Raw genomic sequence first — 18,461 nt, 5'->3', positions numbered from 1 at the left:
AGCGCGGAGAGAGAGGCGACTGTTCAGTTCTAACAGCACGGAGAGAGATACGACTGTTCAGTTTAAACAGCGCAGAGAGAGAGGCGACAGTTCCATTTAAACAGCGCGGAGAGAGAGAGGCAACAGTTCCGTTTAAACAGCGCGGAGAGAGGGAGGGAGGGGCGACAGTTCATTTTTGACAGCGTGGAGAGGTGATCGTTCAGTTTAAACAGCACGGAGAGAGAGGCGGCAGTTCAGTTTAAACAGCGCGGAGAGAGAGGCGACAGTTCACTTTTGACAGCGTGGAGAGGTGATCGTTCAGTTTAAACAGGGCGGAGAGAGAGGCGACAGTTCATTTTTGACATCGTGGGGAGAGAGGTGAGAGTTCAGTATAAACAGCACGGAGAGAGAGGCGACAGTTCAGTAGAAACAGCGCGGAGAGAGAGGCATCAGTTCATTAACAACAGCGCGGAGTGAGAGGTGACAGTTCAGTATAAACAGCATGGAGAGAGAGGCGACAGTTCAGTAGAAACAGCGCGGAGAGAGAGAGGCGACAGTTCAGTAGAAACAGCGCGGAGAGAGAGAGGCGACAGTTCAGTTTGAACAGCGCGGAGAGAGAGAGGCGACAGTTCAATTTGAACAGCGCGGAGAGAGAGAGGCGACAGTTCAGTTTGAACAGCGCGGAGAGAGAGAGGCGACAGTTCAGTTTGAACAGCGTGGAGAGAGGCGACAGTTCAGTTTGAACAGCGCGGAGAGAGAGAGGCGACAGTTCAGTTTCAACAGCGCGGAGAGAGAGGCGACAGTTCAGTATAAACAGCGCGTAGGGACAGGCCACAGTCCAGTTAAACAGTGCGGAGACAGAGAGGTGACAGTTCAGTTTATACGGCGTGGAGAGAGAGGCGACAGTTCCATTTAAACAGCGCGGAGAGAGAGAGGCGACAGTTCAGTTTAAACAGCGCGGAGAGAGTGAGAGAAGCGCCAGTTCATTTTAAACCGCGCGGAGAGAGAGGCGACAGTTCAGTATAAACATCGCGCAGAGACAGGCGACAGTTCAGTTTAAACAGCGCGGAGAGAGAGGCGACAGTTCAGTTTAAACAGCGCGGAGAGAGAGAGGCGACAGTTCAGTTTGAACAGCGCGGAGAGAGAGAGGCGACAGTTCAGTTTGAACAGCGCGGAGAGAGAGAGGCGACAGTTCAGTTTCAACAGCGCGGAGTGTGGTGAACCATCGTTGGTTCACCACTGGGGTTGTTATTGTGTTACTGTTGGGCTAGGGTGTTGTTGTTATGGGGGTTGTACTATGTTGTTGGGTTAGGGTGTTTACCTGTCCTAAGTGTTATCATGGCACACTCCAGTGGGGTCCCGCCTCCGGTGGCAGGGTATAAGAACCCCTGCTCCGGCAGGACCCCTTCAGTCTGAACGGGTGAATTTGTGTTAGTAGTTTCATTGTTAATGTATTAAAGCCTTCAGTTCTAAAGCCTTGTTTCCGGGTGCTCATTGAGGTGCACCAATTTAATACATTAACTGAGAATATGGAACAGATCCTAAAACCGGATCGTCTGACACTGGACCCACGTGCGGTCGGTGCAGCTAACACGTTCGAACATTGGTGGAAGTGCTTCGAGGACTACCTGGCAGCCTCGGTAGCTATCACTACGGACAGTGATAGACTCCAGGTCCTCCACGCAAGGGTAAGCGACACGATTTACCTAGCCATTCGTGCAGCTTCCACTTACCAGGGTGCCGTCGAGCTCCTAAAGAATAAGTACATTACGCCACCCAACGAGATTCACGCTCGTTATCTCCTCGCTACACGACGTCGGCAGTCGGGCGAGACCATAGAAGACTGCGCCAATGAACTCCTGCAGCTTGCCAGGGGTTGTGACTGTAAGGATGTCTCCGCCGAGCAGTACATGCAAGACCTCGCCCGAGACGCGTTCGTAGCAGGGGTAGGGTCCTCGTACATCAGACTTAAATTATTAGAAAAGGGGAAACTCAACTTGACCCAGGCAATGGGGATGGCCGTGAGGTTGGAGGCGGCGTCGAAGAGCTTGGCGCTGTACCCCGAGGACCACGTGCAGTCAACGTGGTTGGAGCAAGCTCTGCTCCCTCCTCGCCCCGCGAACCCGCGCTCCCAGATCGATTCGACGACGGCGGCAGCTCCAGGTGGCCAGCGATGCTATTTTTGCGGGGGGGCCAAGCATCCACGGCAACAGTGTCCGGCAAGAACGGCAATCTGCAGCCAGTGCGGTAAAAAAGGCCACTACGGCAAAGTCTGCAGGTCCAAACCTAAAAACGGCAATGCAGCTTGTAACCCTCCAGAACGGAGACCATCTCTTTCGGCGCTGCAGTACCCACGAGGTCCGACCACGTGCGATCTCAGGACGGCGCCATCGTGGCAGACAGAGGAGGAGGAAGACCACCAGGAGTCGCTGCGCTTGGAGCCCTCGGCCACATGCGATTCATGGGGGCGGCCATCATGGTCCACGACGACTAGGAGCGACCAGCAGGGGTCCTCAGCATCCACATCGGCAGCATGCAGCAGCGACCAGCAGGGGTCCTCAGCATCCACATCGGCAGCATGCAGTGACGCCCAGGGGCCAACGGTGGCGTCGATCTCTCTGGATCAGACCAGGCATTACAGACTGGAACATTCCATGATGGAGGTAAAGGTTAGTGGCAGAACTGTGAATTGTCTGTTTGACAGTGGGAGCACCGAAAGTTTCATACACCCTGAAACTGCTAAAAGGTGTGGACTCCGGGTTCTCCCTGCCAAACAGACAATTTCCATGGCATCACAGTCCCGGTCTGTACCGATCCAAGGACGATGTATGGTAACTCTTGAGGTACAGGGCACAGTTTACGAGCAATACAGGCTCCTTGTGCTACCTCACCTTTGCGCGCCAATTCTCCTTGGACTAAACTTTATGGCCCACATGAGGAGTGTGATCCTACAGTACGGTGGGCCACTCCCTTCACTGGCAGTAGGGAACCAGCCGCAGCCTCCAAATTGCCCAAAGCGCCCCGCGTGCAATCTATCCACCCTGAAGATCACGACACCATCCCTTTTTAAAAATCTGGTACCTGGCTGCAAGCCCATCGCTACTAAAAGTAGGCGTTACAGCGCTGAGGACCGGATCTTTATTAGATCTGAGGTTCAGCGGCTCCTCAAGGAAGGGATCATACAGGCCAGTGCTAGTCTGTGGAGAGCGCAGGTCGTGGTAGTCAAAAGCGGGAACAAACCTCGGATGGTCATCGACTATAGTCAGACCATTAATAGATACACGCAGCTGGATGCGTATCCTCTCCCGCGCATTTCTGATATGGTCAATCAGATTGCGCAGTACCGAGTGTTTTCTACCATAGACCTTAAGTCCGCCTACCATCAACTCCCCATCCGCCCAGAGGACCGACAATATACGGCTTTTGAGGCGGATGGTCGTCTATACCAATTCCTCAGGGTTCCATTTGGTGTCACCAATGGGGTCTCGGTCTTCCAGCGTGCTATGGATCGAATGGTGGACCAGAACGGGTTGCGGGCTACCTTCCCGTACCTGGATAACGTCACCATCTGCGGCCATGACCAGCAGGACCACGACACGAATCTCCAACACTTTCTACGCACTGCATCTCGCCTGAATCTGACCTATAACAGGGAGAAGTGCGTATTCCGTACGCGTAGGTTAGCCATCCTCGGATACGTGGTGGAAAACGGGGTCATTGGCCCTGATCCAGACCGTATGCGCCCACTCACTGAACTTCCCTTGCCCGCTAGCACGAAAGCACTGAGGAGATGCCTCGGGTTCTTTTCGTATTATGCACAGTGGGTCCCCAACTACGCGGACAAAGCTCGTCCGCTCATTAAGTCCACGACCTTCCCACTTACGCCGGAGGCCCAATTGGCCTTCAAGGTTTTGAAAAGCGACATCTCGAAAGCCACGATGCACGCGGTGGATGAATCCATCCCTTTCCAGGTGGAGAGTGATGCATCGGACTTCGCCCTAGCCGCCACACTAAACCAGGCAGGCAGGCCCGTCGCGTTTTTTTCCCGCACCCTTCAAGGCCCAGAGATTCGGCACTCAGCGGTGGAAAAGGAGGCTCAGGCCATTGTGGAGGCAGTCAGACACTGGCGCCATTACCTGGCAGGTAAGCGGTTCACCCTGATCACGGATCAACGATCCGTGGCGTTTATGTTCAATAACACGCAGAGGGGCAAGATCAAGAACGATAAGATCTTGCGGTGGAGAATTGAGCTCTCCACCTATAATTACGATATTATGTATCGTCCAGGGAAGCTCAATGAGCCCTCGGATGCCCTCTCGCGCGGAACATGCGCCATCATGCAGGAGGACCGCTTGAAGGCTCTCCACAATGATCTGTGTCATCCTGGAGTCACCAGACTCTACCACTTCATAAAAGCCCGCAACCTACCCTACTCGGTGGAGGAGGTCAGGTCAGTTACTAGAAGTTGTCGGATTTGCGCAGAATGCAAACCACACTTTTATCGACCAGACCGGGCACATTTGGTCAAGGCCACTCGCCCTTTTGAGAGGCTGAGTGCAGATTTTAAGGGCCCCCTTCCCTCAACGGATCGGAATGTCTATTTTCTTAACATAATAGACGAATTTTCCCGGTTTCCGTTTGTTTTCCCCTGTGCGGACACGTCGACTGCCACCGTCATCAAGGCATTCAGTGAGCTTTTTACCCTGTTCGGGTACCCCTGCTATATTCATAGCGACAGGGGCTCGTCGTTCATGAGCAACGACTTGAGGCAATTCCTGCTCTCATTCGGGATTGCCTCTAGTAGAACCACGAGCTACAACCCTAGGGGTAACGGACAGGTGGAAAGGGAGAATGCTACAGTCTGGAAGGCTGTCCTACTGGCACTGAAATCCAAGGGCCTTCCAGTCTCCCGGTGGCAGGAGGTCCTTCCAACTGCGCTCCATTCTATCCGCTCCCTCCTGTGTACGGCAACCAATGCTACTCCCCACGAGAGGATGTTCTCATTCCCTCGGAAGTCGTCCTCGGGGACCTCATTGCCAGCCTGGTTGACGTACCCAGGACCCGTCCTTCTGCGGCGCCATGTGAGGGCTCGCAAGTCCGACCCCTTGGTCGAACCGGTCCAACTCCTCCACGCCAACCCTCAGTATGCCTATGTGGCATATCCTGACGGGCGAGAGGACACTGTCTCCATTAGAGACCTGGCGCCCGCAGGGGACGTAGCAACTCCTGTCGCTCCTATTCCCCCAGTCACAGATCCACTACTCCTCATTACTTCCCCAGACGTGGCGCGGTCAGCACCGGGACCAGTGCATAACACTTTTACTCCCATGTACAGCTTGCCTGAGACTCGGAGATCGGCGCCACCATCATCACCACCACCACCACCACCAAACGTTCCAGGATCCCCTACACCATCGCCTCATCAGGGCCGGCCGGTCCAGGAGTCTTTGAGGGGACAGCCAGATGTTGCTTTGAGAGAGCCACCGCAAGCACCTGCTCCGGTTTCGCAACCGGTTTTGAGAAGATCGCAGCGTCGGTGTGGTCCTCCAGACCGTCTGGACTTGTGAATCCTGTTATTTTTTTTTGTCATTGTCTGTTTTCATCCACCCCGCCACCTTTGGTTCCTAAAGGAGGGGTGAATGTGGTGAACCATCGTTGGTTCACCACTGGGGTTGTTATTGTGTTACTGTTGGGCTAGGGTGTTGTTGTTATGGGGGTTGTACTATGTTGTTGGGTTAGGGTGTTTACCTGTCCTAAGTGTTATCATGGCACACTCCAGTGGGGTCCCGCCTCCGGTGGCAGGGTATAAGACCCCCTGCTCCGGCAGGACCCCTTCAGTCTGAACGGGTGAATTTGTGTTAGTAGTTTCATTGTTAATGTATTAAAGCCTTCAGTACTAAAGCCTTGTTTCCGGGTGCTCATTGAGGTGCATCACGGAGAGAGAGGCGACAGTTCAGTATAAACAGCGTGTAGGGACAGGCCACAGTCCAGTTAAACAGTGCGGAGACAGAGAGGTGACAGTTCAGTTTATTCGGCGTGGAGAGAGAGGCGACAGTTCCATTTAAACAGCGCCGAGAGAGAGAGGCGACAGTTCAGTTTAAACAGCGCGGAGAGAGTGAGAGAAGCGCCAGTTCATTTTAAACCGCGCGGAGAGAGAGGCGACAGTTCAGTATAAACATCGCGCAGAGAGAGGCGACAGTTCAGTTTAAACAGCGCGGAGAGAGAGGCGACAGTTCCGTTTAAACAGCGCGGAGAGTGAGGCGCCAGTTCAGTTTAAACAACATGGAGAGACGGAGGGAGAGGCAACAGTTCATTTTCAACAGAACGGAGAGAGCGGCGACAGTTCATTTTAAACTGCGCGGAGAGAGAGGCGACAGTTCATTTTAAACAGCACGGAGAGAGAGGCGACAGTTCATTTTAAACAGCACGGAGAGAGAGGCGACAGTTCAGTTTAAACAGCACGGAGAGAGAGGCGACAGTTCATTTTCAACAGCACGGAGAGAGAGGCGACAGTTCATTTTCAACAGCACCGAGAGAGAGGCGACAGTTCATTTTAAACAGCGCGGAGAGAGAGGCGACAGTTCATTTTAAACAGCGCGGAGAGAGAGGCGACAGTTCATTTTTGACAGCATGGAGAGAGAGGCGACAGTTCAGTTTAAACAGCACGGAGAGAGAGGTGACACTTCATTAGAAACAGCATGGAGAGAGAGGCGACTGTTCAGTTCTAACAGCGTGGAGAGAGAGGTGACAGTTCATTAGAAACAGCATGGAGAGAGAGGCGACTGTTCAGTTCTAACAGCGCAGAGAGAGAGGCGACAGTTCAGTTTAAACAGCGCGGAGAGAGAGAGGCGACAGTTCAGTTTGAACAGCGCGGAGAGAGAGAGGCGACAGTTCAGTTTGAACAGCGCGGAGAGAAAGGCGACAGTCCAGTTTAAACAGTGTGGAGAGAGAGGCGACAGTTCAGGAGAACAGCACGGAGAGAGAGGCGACAGTTTATTTTAAACAGCGCGAAGAGAGAGGCGACCCTTCATTTCTGACAGCGTGGAGAGAGTGGCGACAGTCCAGTTTAAACAGCGCGGAGAGAGAGGCGACAGTTCATTTTTGACAGTGTGGAGAGGTGATAGTTCAGTTTAAACAGCACGGCGAGAGACACGAAATGCAGTTTAAACAGCGTGAAGAGATAGGGACAATTCAGTCTCAGGAGCGCGAGAGGGAGTTGACAGTTCAGTTGAACCAGCGCGGAGAGGGAGACAAGAGTTCATTTTTGACAGCGTGGAGAGAGAGGCGACAGTTCATTTTTGACAGCATGGAGAGAGAGGCGGCAGTTCATTTTTGACAGCATGGAGAGAGAGGCGGCAGTTCATTATAAACAGCACGGAGAGAGAGGCGACAGTTCAGTTTAAACAGTGCGGAGAGACAGGCGACAGTTCAGTTTAAACAGCGCGGAGAGAGAGGCGACTGTTCAGTTCTAACAGCACGGAGAGAGAGACGAAAGTTCAGTTTAAACAGCGCGGAGAGAGAGGCGACAGTTCCATTTAAACAGCGCGGAGAGAGAACGGTGACAGTTCAGTTTAAACAGTGCGGAGAGAGTGAGGCGACAGTTCAGTTTAAACAGCACGGAGAGAGAGGCGACAGTTCAGTTTAAACAGCGCGGAGAGAGAGAAGCGACAGTTCAGTGTAAACGGTGGAGAGAGAGGCGCCAGTCCAGTTTAAGCAGCGTGGAGAGAGAGGCGACATTTCGGTTCAAACAGCGCGGAGAGAGAGAGGCGACAGTTCAGTTTGAACAGCGCGGTGAGAGAGAGGTGACAGTTCAGCTAATACGGCGTGGAGAGAGAGGCGGCAGTTCATTATAAACAGCACAGAGAGAGAGGCGGCAGTTCATTATAAACAGCACGGAGAGAGAGGCGACAGTTCAATTTAAACAGCGCGGAGAGAGAGGCGACAGTTCCATTTAAACAGCGCGGAGAGAGAGAGGCAACAGTTCAGTTTAAACAGAGCGGAGAGAGGGAGGGAGAGGCGACAGTTCATTTTTGACAGCGTGGAGAGGTGATAGTTCAGTTTAAACAGCACGGAGAGAGACACGAAATGCAGTTTAAACAGTGCGGAGAGATAGGGACAATTCAGTCTAAGGAGCGCGAGAGGGAGGCGACAGTTCAGTTGAACCAGCGCAGAGGGGGAGACAACAATTCATTTTTGACAGCGTGGAGAGAGAGGTGACAGTTCATTTTCAACAGCGCGGAGAGTGAGGCGACAGTTCAGTTTAAACAGCGCGGAGAGAGAGGCGGCAGTTCAGTTTAAACAGCGCGGAGAGAGAGGCGGCAGTTCAGTTTGAACAGTGCGGTGAGAGAGAGGCGACAGTTCACTTTTGACAGCGTGGAGAGGTGATCGTTCAGTTTAAACAGCGCGGAGAGAGAGGCGACAGTTCAGTAGAAACAGCGCGGAGAGAGAGGCATCAGTTCATTAACAACAGCGCGGAGTGAGAGGTGACAGTTCAGTATAAACAGCATGGAGAGAGAGGCGACAGTTCAGTAGAAACAGCGCGGAGAGAGAGAGGCGACAGTTCAGTTTAAACAGCGCGGAGAGAGAGAGGCGACAGTTCAGTTTGAACAGCGTGGAGAGAGAGAGGCGACAGTTCAGTTTCAACAGCGAGGAGAGAGAGGTGACAGTTCAGTATAAACAGCGCGGAGAGAGAGAGGCGACAGTTCAGTTTGAACAGCGCGGAGAGAGAGAGGCGACAGTTCAGTTTCAACAGCACGGAGAGAGAGGCGACAGTTCAGTATAAACAGCGCGTAGGGACAGGCCACAGTCCAGTTAAACAGTGCAGAGACAGAGAGGCGACAGTTCAGTTTATACGGCGTGGAGAGAGAGGCGGCAGTTCATTATAAACAGCACGGAGAGAGAGGCGACAGTTCATTTTAAACAGCGCGGAGAGAGAGGCGACAGTTCAGTTTAAACAGCGTGGAGAGAGAGGTGACAGTTCATTAGAAACAGCATGGAGAGAGAGGCGACAGTTCAGTAGAAACAGCGCGGAGAGAGAGGCGACTGATCAGTTCTAACAGCGCGGAGAGAGAGACGACAGTTCAGTTTCAACAGCGCGGAGAGAGTGAGGCGACAGTTCATTTTAAACAGCGCGGAGAGAGAGGCGACAGTTCAGTTGAAACAGCGCGGAGAGAGAGGCGACAGTTCAGTTTAAACAGCGCGGAGAGAGAGGCGACAGTTCAGTTTAAACAGCGCGGAGAAAGAGGCGACAGTTCAGTTTAAACAGCGCGGAGAAAGAGGCGACAGTTCAGTTTAAACAGCGCGGAGAAAGAGGCGACAGTTCAGTTGAAACAGCGCGGAGAGAGAGGCGACAGTTCATTTTAAACATCGCGGAGAGAGAGGCGACAGCTCATTTTAAACAGCGCGGAGAGAGAGGCGACAGTTCAGTATAAACAGCGCGGAGGGAGAGGCGACAGTTCATTATAAACAGCACGGAGAGGGAGGCGACAGTTCAGTTTAAACAGCGCGGAGTGAGAGGCGACAGTTCAGTTTAAACAGCGCGGAGAGGGAGGCGACAGTTCAGTATAAACAGCGCGAAGAGAGAGGCGACAGTTCAGTATAAACAGCGCAGAGAGAGAGGCGACAGTTCAGTTTAAACAGCGCGGAGAAAGAGGCGACAGTTCAGTTTAAACAGCGCGGAGAAAGAGGCGACAGTTCAGTTGAAACAGCGCGGAGAGAGAGGCGACAGTTCAGTTTAAACAGCGCGGAGAAAGAGGCGACAGTTCAGTTTAAACAGCGCGGAGAAAGAGGCGACAGTTCAGTTTAAACAGCGCGGAGAAAGAGGCGACAGTTCAGTTGAAACAGCGCGGAGAGAGAGGCGACAGTTCAGTTGAAACAGCGCGGAGAGAGAGGCGACAGTTCAGTTGAAACAGCGCGGAGAGGGAGGCGACAGTTCATTTTAAACAGCGCGGAGAGAGAGGCGACAGTTCAGATTAAACAGCGTGGAAAGAGAGGCGACAGTTCAGTATAAACAGCGCGGAGATAGGGGCAACAGTTTATTTTAAACAGCGCGGAGAAAGAGGCGACAGTTCAGTTTGAACAGCACGGAGAGAGAGGCGACAGTTCAGTTTAAAGAGCGCGGAGAGAGAGCCGACAGTTCGTTATATACAGCGGGGAGAGAGAGGCGACAGTTCAGTGTAAACAGCGCGGAGAGAGAGGCGTCAGTTCGGTTTAAGCAGCACGGAGAGAGAGGCGACAGTTCAGTTGAAACATCACGGAGAGTGAGGCGACAGTTCAGTTTAAACAGCGCGGAGAGAGAGGCGGCAGTTCAGTTTAAACAGCGCGGAGAGAGAGGCGGCAGTTCAGTTTAAACAGTGCGGTGAGAGAGAGGCGACAGTTCACTTTTGACAGCGTGGAGAGGTGATCGTTCAGTTTAAACAGCGCGGAGAGAGAGGCGACAGTTCAGTAGAAACAGCGCGGAGAGAGAGGCATCAGTTCATTAACAACAGCGCGGAGTGAGAGGTGACAGTTCAGTATAAACAGCATGGAGAGAGAGGCGACAGTTCAGTAGAAACAGCGCGGAGAGAGAGAGGCGACAGTTCAGTTTAAACAGCGCGGAGAGAGAGAGGCGACAGTTCAGTTTGAACAGCGTGGAGAGAGAGAGGCGACAGTTCAGTTTCAACAGCGAGGAGAGAGAGGTGACAGTTCAGTATAAACAGCGCGGAGAGAGAGAGGCGACAGTTCAGTTTGAACAGCGCGGAGAGAGAGAGGCGACAGTTCAGTTTCAACAGCACGGAGAGAGAGGCGACAGTTCAGTATAAACAGCGCGTAGGGACAGGCCACAGTCCAGTTAAACAGTGCAGAGACAGAGAGGCGACAGTTCAGTTTATACGGCGTGGAGAGAGAGGCGGCAGTTCATTATAAACAGCACGGAGAGAGAGGCGACAGTTCATTTTAAACAGCGCGGAGAGAGAGGCGACAGTTCAGTTTAAACAGCGTGGAGAGAGAGGCGACAGTTCAGTAGAAACAGCGCGGAGAGAGAGGCGACTGATCAGTTCTAACAGCGCGGAGAGAGAGACGACAGTTCAGTTTCAACAGCGCGGAGAGAGTGAGGCGACAGTTCATTTTAAACAGCGCGGAGAGAGAGGCGACAGTTCAGTTGAAACAGCGCGGAGAGAGAGGCGACAGTTCAGTTTAAACAGCGCGGAGAGAGAGGCGACAGTTCAGTTTAAACAGCGCGGAGAAAGAGGCGACAGTTCAGTTTAAACAGCGCGGAGAAAGAGGCGACAGTTCAGTTTAAACAGCGCCGAGAAAGAGGCGACAGTTCAGTTGAAACAGCGCGGAGAGAGAGGCGACAGTTCATTTTAAACATCGCGGAGAGAGAGGCGACAGCTCATTTTAAACAGCGCGGAGAGAGAGGCGACAGTTCAGTATAAACAGCGCGGAGGGAGAGGCGACAGTTCATTATAAACAGCACGGAGAGGGAGGCGACAGTTCAGTTTAAACAGCGCGGAGTGAGAGGCGACAGTTCAGTTTAAACAGCGCGGAGAGGGAGGCGACAGTTCAGTATAAACAGCGCGAAGAGAGAGGCGACAGTTCAGTATAAACAGCGCAGAGAGTGAGGCGACAGTTCAGTTTAAACAGCGCGGAGAAAGAGGCGACAGTTCAGTTTAAACAGCGCGGAGAAAGAGGCGACAGTTCAGTTGAAACAGCGCGGAGAGAGAGGCGACAGTTCAGTTTAAACAGCGCGGAGAAAGAGGCGACAGTTCAGTTTAAACAGCGCGGAGAAAGAGGCGACAGTTCAGTTTAAACAGCGCGGAGAAAGAGGCGACAGTTCAGTTGAAACAGCGCGGAGAGAGAGGCGACAGTTCAGTTGAAACAGCGCGGAGAGAGAGGCGACAGTTCAGTTGAAACAGCGCGGAGAGGGAGGCGACAGTTCATTTTAAACAGCGCGGAGAGAGAGGCGACAGTTCAGATTAAACAGCGTGGAAAGAGAGGCGACAGTTCAGTATAAACAGCGCGGAGATAGGGGCAACAGTTTATTTTAAACAGCGCGGAGAAAGAGGCGACAGTTCAGTTTGAACAGCACGGAGAGAGAGGCGACAGTTCAGTTTAAAGAGCGCGGAGAGAGAGCCGACAGTTCGTTATATACAGCGGGGAGAGAGAGGCGACAGTTCAGTGTAAACGGCGCGGAGAGAGAGGCGTCAGTTCGGTTTAAGCAGCACGGAGAGAGAGGCGACAGTTCAGTTGAAACATCACGGAGAGTGAGGCGACAGTTCAGTTTAAACAGCGCGGAGAGAGAGGAGAGAGTTCATTTAAAACAGCGCACAGAGAGAGGCGACAGTTCAGTTTAAACAGCGCGGAGAGAGAGGCGACAGTTCATTATAAACAGCGCGGAGAGGGAGTCGACAGTTCAGTATAAACAGCGCGGAGAAAGAAGCGACAGTTCAGTATAAACAGCACGAACAGGGAGTTGACAGTTCAGTTTAAACAGCGCAGAGAGAGAGGTGACAGTTCATTTTAAACAGCGCGGAGAGGGAGTCGACAGTTCAGTATAAACAGCGCGGAGAGAGAGGCGACAGTTCATTTTAAACAGCACGGAGAGAGGCGACAGTTCAGTTTAAACAGCGCGGAGAGAGAGCCAACAGATCAGGTTAAACAGCACGGAGAGAGAGGCGACAGTTCAGTATAAACAGCGCGGCGAGAGAGGCGACAGTTCAGTTTAAACAGCACGAGAGAGAGGCGACAGTTCAGTTTGAAAAGCATGGAGAGAGAGGCGACAGTTCGTTATAAACAGCACTGAGAGAGAGGCGACAGCTCATTTTAAACAGCGCGGAGAGAGAGGCGACAGTTCAGTATAAACAGCGCGGAGAGGGAGTCGACAGTTCAGTTTAAACAATGCGGAGAGAGAGGTGACTGTTCATTATAAACAGCACGGAGAGAGAGGCGACAGTTCATTATAAACAGCACGGAGAGAGAGGCGACAGTTCAGTTTAAACAGCGCGGAGTGAGAGGCGACAGTTCAGTTTAAACAGCGCGGAGAGGGAGGTGACAGTTCAGTTTAAACAGCGCGGAGAGGGAGGTGACAGTTCAGTATAAACAGCGCGGAGAGGGAGTCGACTGTTCAGTTTAAACAACGCGTAGAGAGAGGTGACAGTTCATTTTAAACAGCGCGGAGAGAGAGGCGACAGTTCAATTTGAACAGCACAGAGAGAGAGGCGACAGCTCATTTTAAACAGCGCAGAGAGAGGGGGGACAGTTCAGTATAAACAGCGCGGAGAGAGAGGCGACAGTTCAGTATAAACAGCGCGGAGAGAGAGGCGACAGTTCAGTTTAAACAGCGCGGAGAGAGAGGCGACAGTTCAGTTTGAACAGTGCGGAGAGAGAGGCGACAGTTCAGTACAAACAGCGCGGAGAGAGAGGCGACAGTTCATTTTAAATACTACGGAGAGAGAGGCGACTGTTCAGTTTAAAGAGCGCGGAGAGAGAGGCGACAGTTCAGTTTAATCAGCACTGAGAAAGAGGCGACAGCTCATTTTAAACAGCGCGGAGAGAGAGGCGACTGTTCAGTTTAAACAGCGCGGAGAGAGAGGCGACAGTTCAATTTAAACAGCACGGAGAGAGGCGACAGTTCAGTATAAACAGCACGGAGAGAGGCGACAGTTCAGTTTAAACAGCGCGGAGAGAGAGCCAACAGTTCAGGTTGAACAGCACGGAGAGAGAGGCGACAGTTGCTATAAACAGCGCGGAGAGAGAGGTGACAGTTCAGTATAAACAGCGCGGAGAGGGAGTCGACAGTTCAGTTTAAAAAACGCGGAGAGAGAGGTGACAGTTCATTTTAAACAGTGCGGAGAAAAGGGCAGCAGTTCATTTTAAACAGCGCGGAGAGAGGGGCGACAGTTCAGTTTGAACAGCACGGAGAGAGAGGCGACAGTTCATTATAAACAGCACGGAGAGAGAGGCGACAGTTCAGTTTAAGCAGCACGGAGAGAGAGGCGACAGTTCAGTTTCAACAGCGCGGAGAGAGCGGCGACAGTTCTGTATAAACAGCACGGAGAGAGAGGTGACAGTTCAGTACAAACAGCCCAGAGAGAGAGGCGACAGTTCATTTTAAACAGCACGGAGAGAGGGGCGACATTTCAGTTTGAACAGCACAGAGAGAGAGGCGACAGTTCATTATAAACAGCACGGAGAGAGAGGCGACAGTTCAGTTTAAGCAGCACGGAGAGAGAGGCGACAGTTCAGTTTCAACAGCGCGGAGAGAGCGCTGACAGTTCTGTATAAACAGCACGGAGAGAGAGGTGACAGTTCAGTACAAACAGCCCAGAGAGAGAGGCGACAGTTCATTTTAAACAGCACGGAGAGAGGGGCGACAGTTCAGTTTGAACAGCACAGAGAGAGAGGCGACAGTTCATTTTAAACAGCGCGGAGAGAGAGGCGACAGCTCATTTTAAGTAGCGCAGCGAGTGAGGCGACAGTTCAGTATAAACAGCGCGGAGAGAGAGGCGACAGTTCATTATAAACAGCATGGAGAGAGAGGCGACAGTTCAGTTTAAGCAGCACGGAGAGAGAGGCGACAGTTCAGTTTCAACAGCGCGGAGAGAGCGGCGACAGTTCTGTATAAACAGCACGGAGAGAGAGGTGACAGTTCAGTACAAACAGCCCGGAGAGAGAGGCGACAGTTCATTTTAAACAGCACGGAGAGAGAGCCAACAGTTCCGTTTAAAAGCACGGAGAGAGAGGGGACAGTTCAGTATAAACAGCGCGGAGAGGGAGGCGACAGTTCAGTTTAAACAGCGTGAGAGAGAGGCGACAGTTCGTTATAAACAGCACGGAGAGAGAGGCGACTGTTCATTATATACAGCACGGAGAGAGAGGCGACAGTTCAGTTTAAACAGCGCAGGGAGGGAGGCGACAGTCCACCACGTATCCCAGGACGGCTAACCGGCGCGTCCGGAATACACACTTCTCCCTGTTATAGGTCAGATTCAGGCGAGATGCATTGCGTAAGAAGTTCTGGAGATTTGTGTCATGGTCCTGCTGATCATGGCCGCAGATGGTGACATTATCCGGGTACGGGAAGGTAGCCCGCAGCCTGTTCTGGTCCACCATTCGGTCCATAGCACGCTGGGAGACCGAGACCCCATTGGTGACACCAAATGGAACCCTAAGGAAATGATACAGACGACCATCCGCCTCAAAGGCCGTGTATTGTCGGTCCTCTGGGCGGATGGGGAGTTGGTGGTAGGCGGACTTAAGGTCTATGGTGGAGAACACCCGGTACTGCGCAATCTGATTGACCATATCAGATATGCGCGGGAGAGGATACGCAACCAGCTGCGTATATCGGTTAATGGTCTGACTGTAATCAATGACCATCCGGGGTTTGTTCCCGCTCTTGACCACCACAACCTGTGCTCTCCACAGACTAACACTGGGCTGTATGATCCCTTCTTTGAGGAGTCGCTGAACCTCAGATCTGATGAAGATCCGATCTTCAGTGCTGTAACGCCTACTTTTAGTAGCGATGGGCTTGCAGCCTGGTACCAGATTCTGAAATAAAGAGGGTGTGGTGATCTTTAACGTAGAAAGCTTGCAGGCGGGGCGCTTTGGACAATTTGGAGACTGCAGCTGTTCTCCCACTGTCAGCGAAGGGAGTGGCCCACCGTACTGTAGGATCACACTCTTCATGTGGACCATAAAGTTTAGTCCGAGGAGAATTGGTGCGCAAAGATACGGCAACACAAGGAGCCTGAAACGCGCGTAAATTGTGCCCTGTACTTTCAAAGTTACCACACAACGTCCTAGCACAGGGACAGACCGGGACCTTGATGCCATAGAGATTGTCTGTTTGGCAGGTTGAATCTGGAGTCCACACCTCTTCACAGTGTCAGGGTGGATAAAACTCTCAGTGCTCCCGCTGTCAAACAGACAATAAATCGCATGATTGTTTACCTGTATATCCATCATCGAACAATCAAGCCTGTGAGGCTTAGCCTGGTCCAGGGTGATCGACGCCACCGTTGGTCCGTGAACGTCACTGCAGGCAGCTGCGGTCGATGCTGAGGACCCCTGCTGGTCGCTCAGGGTCATCGTCGACCAAAATGGCCGCCCCCATGAATCGCACATGGGTGAGGGCGCCCAACTTAGCGACCCCTGGTGGTCATCCTCCTCCGACTCCGTCGACCACAATGGCGTCGTCCTGGACTCGCACGTGGACGAACCCCGTGAGTACTTCGACGACGATGGTGATGATCCCCGTTCCGAAGGATCACAGGCCGCACTGCCGTTCCTGGGCTTCGATCTGCACACCTTCGCATAATGCCCCTTTTTACCGCATGCGGTACAGACTACCGCTTTAGCGGGACACTTTTGTCGGGTATGTTTGGCTCCTCCGCAGAAGTAACACCGCGGGCCGCATGGGGCTGCAGCCGTCGTCTGGTCCACATGGGAGCACGCCATAACACTGCACTTCAAGCCCGAAGGGCGAGGAGGGATTTGCGACTGCTCCTGCCACGTTGTCTCCACGTGGTCCTCCGGATACAGGACCAAGCTCTTCGAAGCCGCCTCAAGCATTTCAGCTAATTCCATGGCTTGGGTCAGGTTGAGATTACCCTTTTCTAGCAGCTTGAGACGGATGTATGAAGACCCGACTCCGGCCACAAACGCATCTCGGGCGAGGTCGTACATGCTCTGCTCAGCCGACACAGCTTTGCAGTCACAGCCCCTGGCTAGCTGTAAGAGCTCATTGGCGTAGTCCTCCATGGTTTCGCCCGACTGCCGACGTCGTGTAGCGAGGAGGTAACGAGCGTGGACCTCGTTAGGAGGTTACGTATAGCGCTTTTTTAGAAGCTCGAGGGCCCTCGGCGAAGTGGTGGCCGCACGGATCGCGAGGTAGACTGTGTCACTGACCCTCGCATGGAGGACCCGGAGTCTGTCATCGTCTGTGGTGACCGCTGCAGAGGCTGCTAGGTAATTTTCAAAACACTTCAGCCAGTGGTCGAAGGTGTTAGAAGCGCCCACCGCACGTGGATCTAGCGTCAGACGTTCTGGCTTGAGGATTTGCTCCATACTCTCCTTTCTTTTTTTTCTTCCGTCGAGAGTTTAATTTTAGTTAATAAAATTGATGCGCATCAATTGGACACGAGGCTCAAAGCTTCGGTAAAAGAAGGCTTTTATTAACTAACAATGGAACTATCAGAACTTTAACACACTATCCCAGACTGAAGGGGTCCCGCCCGAGCAGGGGGTCTTATACCTCTCCCAAGAGGCGGAGCCCGACTGGGATGTGCCACAACAGTAGCAACCACAGGTGTATCAATCCCACCCTAGCCCAACAACAACATTAGTACAATCCCACAGTAACTTATATACATTCCTATAGTGCTGGCCAGCCCTGGCCCAGTACTATCCAGTGGGAACCAACGATGGTTCACAACATTCATTTAAAACAGCGCGGAGAGAGAGGCGACAGTTCAGTTTAAACAGCGCGGAGAAAGGGGCAACAGTTCATTTTAAACAGCGCGGAGAAAGGGGCAACAGTTCATTTTAAACAGCACGGAGAGACAGGCGACAGTTCATTTCCAATAGCGCAGAGAGAGAGTCGACCATGCAGTTTAAACAGCACGGAGAGAGAGGCGACGGTTCAGTATTAACAGCGCGGAGAGTGAGGCGACAGTTCAGTTTCAAGAGCACGGAGAGAGAGGCGACAGATCGTAATAAACAGCGCGGAGAGAGAGGCGACAGTTCAGTATAAACAGCGCGGAGAGAGAGGCGACAGTTCATTATAAACAGCACGGAGACAGAGGCGACAGTTCAGTTGAAACAGCGCAGAGAGAGAGGCGACAGTTCAGTTTAAACAGCGCAGAGAGAGAGGTGACAGTTCATTTTAAACAGCGCGGAGAGGGAGTCGACAGTTCAGTATAAACAGCGTGGAGAGAGGCGACAGTTCATTTTAAACAGCGCGGAGAGAGAGGCGACAGTTCAGTTTGAACAGCACGGAGAGAGGCGACAGTTCAGTATAAACAGCACGGAGAGAGGCGACAGTTCAGTTTAAACAGCGCGGAGAGAGTGGCGACAGTTCAGTTTAAACAGCGCGGAGAGAGAGGCGATGGTTCAGTTTGAACAGCACGGAGAGAGAGGCGACAGTTCATTTTAAACAGCGCGGAGAGAGAGGCGACAGCTCATTTTAAACAGCGCGGAGAGTGAGGTGACAGTTCAGTTTAAACAGCGCGGAGAGAGAGGCGACAGTTCGTTATGAACATCGCGGAGAGAGAGGCGACAGTTCAGTATAAACAGCGCGGAGAGAGAGGCGACAGTTCATTATAAACAGCGCGGAGAGAGAGGCGACAGTTCAGTTTAAACAGCGCGGAGAGAGAGGCGACAGTTCAGTTTAAACAGCGCGGAGCGAGAGGCGACAGTTCAATTTAAACAGCACGGAGAGAGGCGACAGTTCAGTATAAACAGCACGGAGAGAGGCGACAGTTCAGTTTAAACAGCGCGGA

The 18,461-nt window shown here is 52.5% G+C and overlaps 1 protein-coding gene across 1 annotated transcript in view; it reads left to right on the top strand.

Moving 5' to 3' along the window:
* The window catches only part of cecr2 (CECR2 histone acetyl-lysine reader), a 432,956-nt gene that overhangs the window by 216,894 nt on the left and 197,601 nt on the right, over positions 1–18,461 (top strand). The gene's annotated exons all lie outside the window — the stretch shown is intronic.

Source organism: Mustelus asterias, chromosome 9 (genome assembly GCF_964213995.1).
Source record: "Mustelus asterias chromosome 9, sMusAst1.hap1.1, whole genome shotgun sequence".
Taxonomy (NCBI): Eukaryota; Metazoa; Chordata; class Chondrichthyes; order Carcharhiniformes; family Triakidae; genus Mustelus; species Mustelus asterias.
This window is presented reverse-complemented; position numbering and strand designations above follow the sequence as displayed.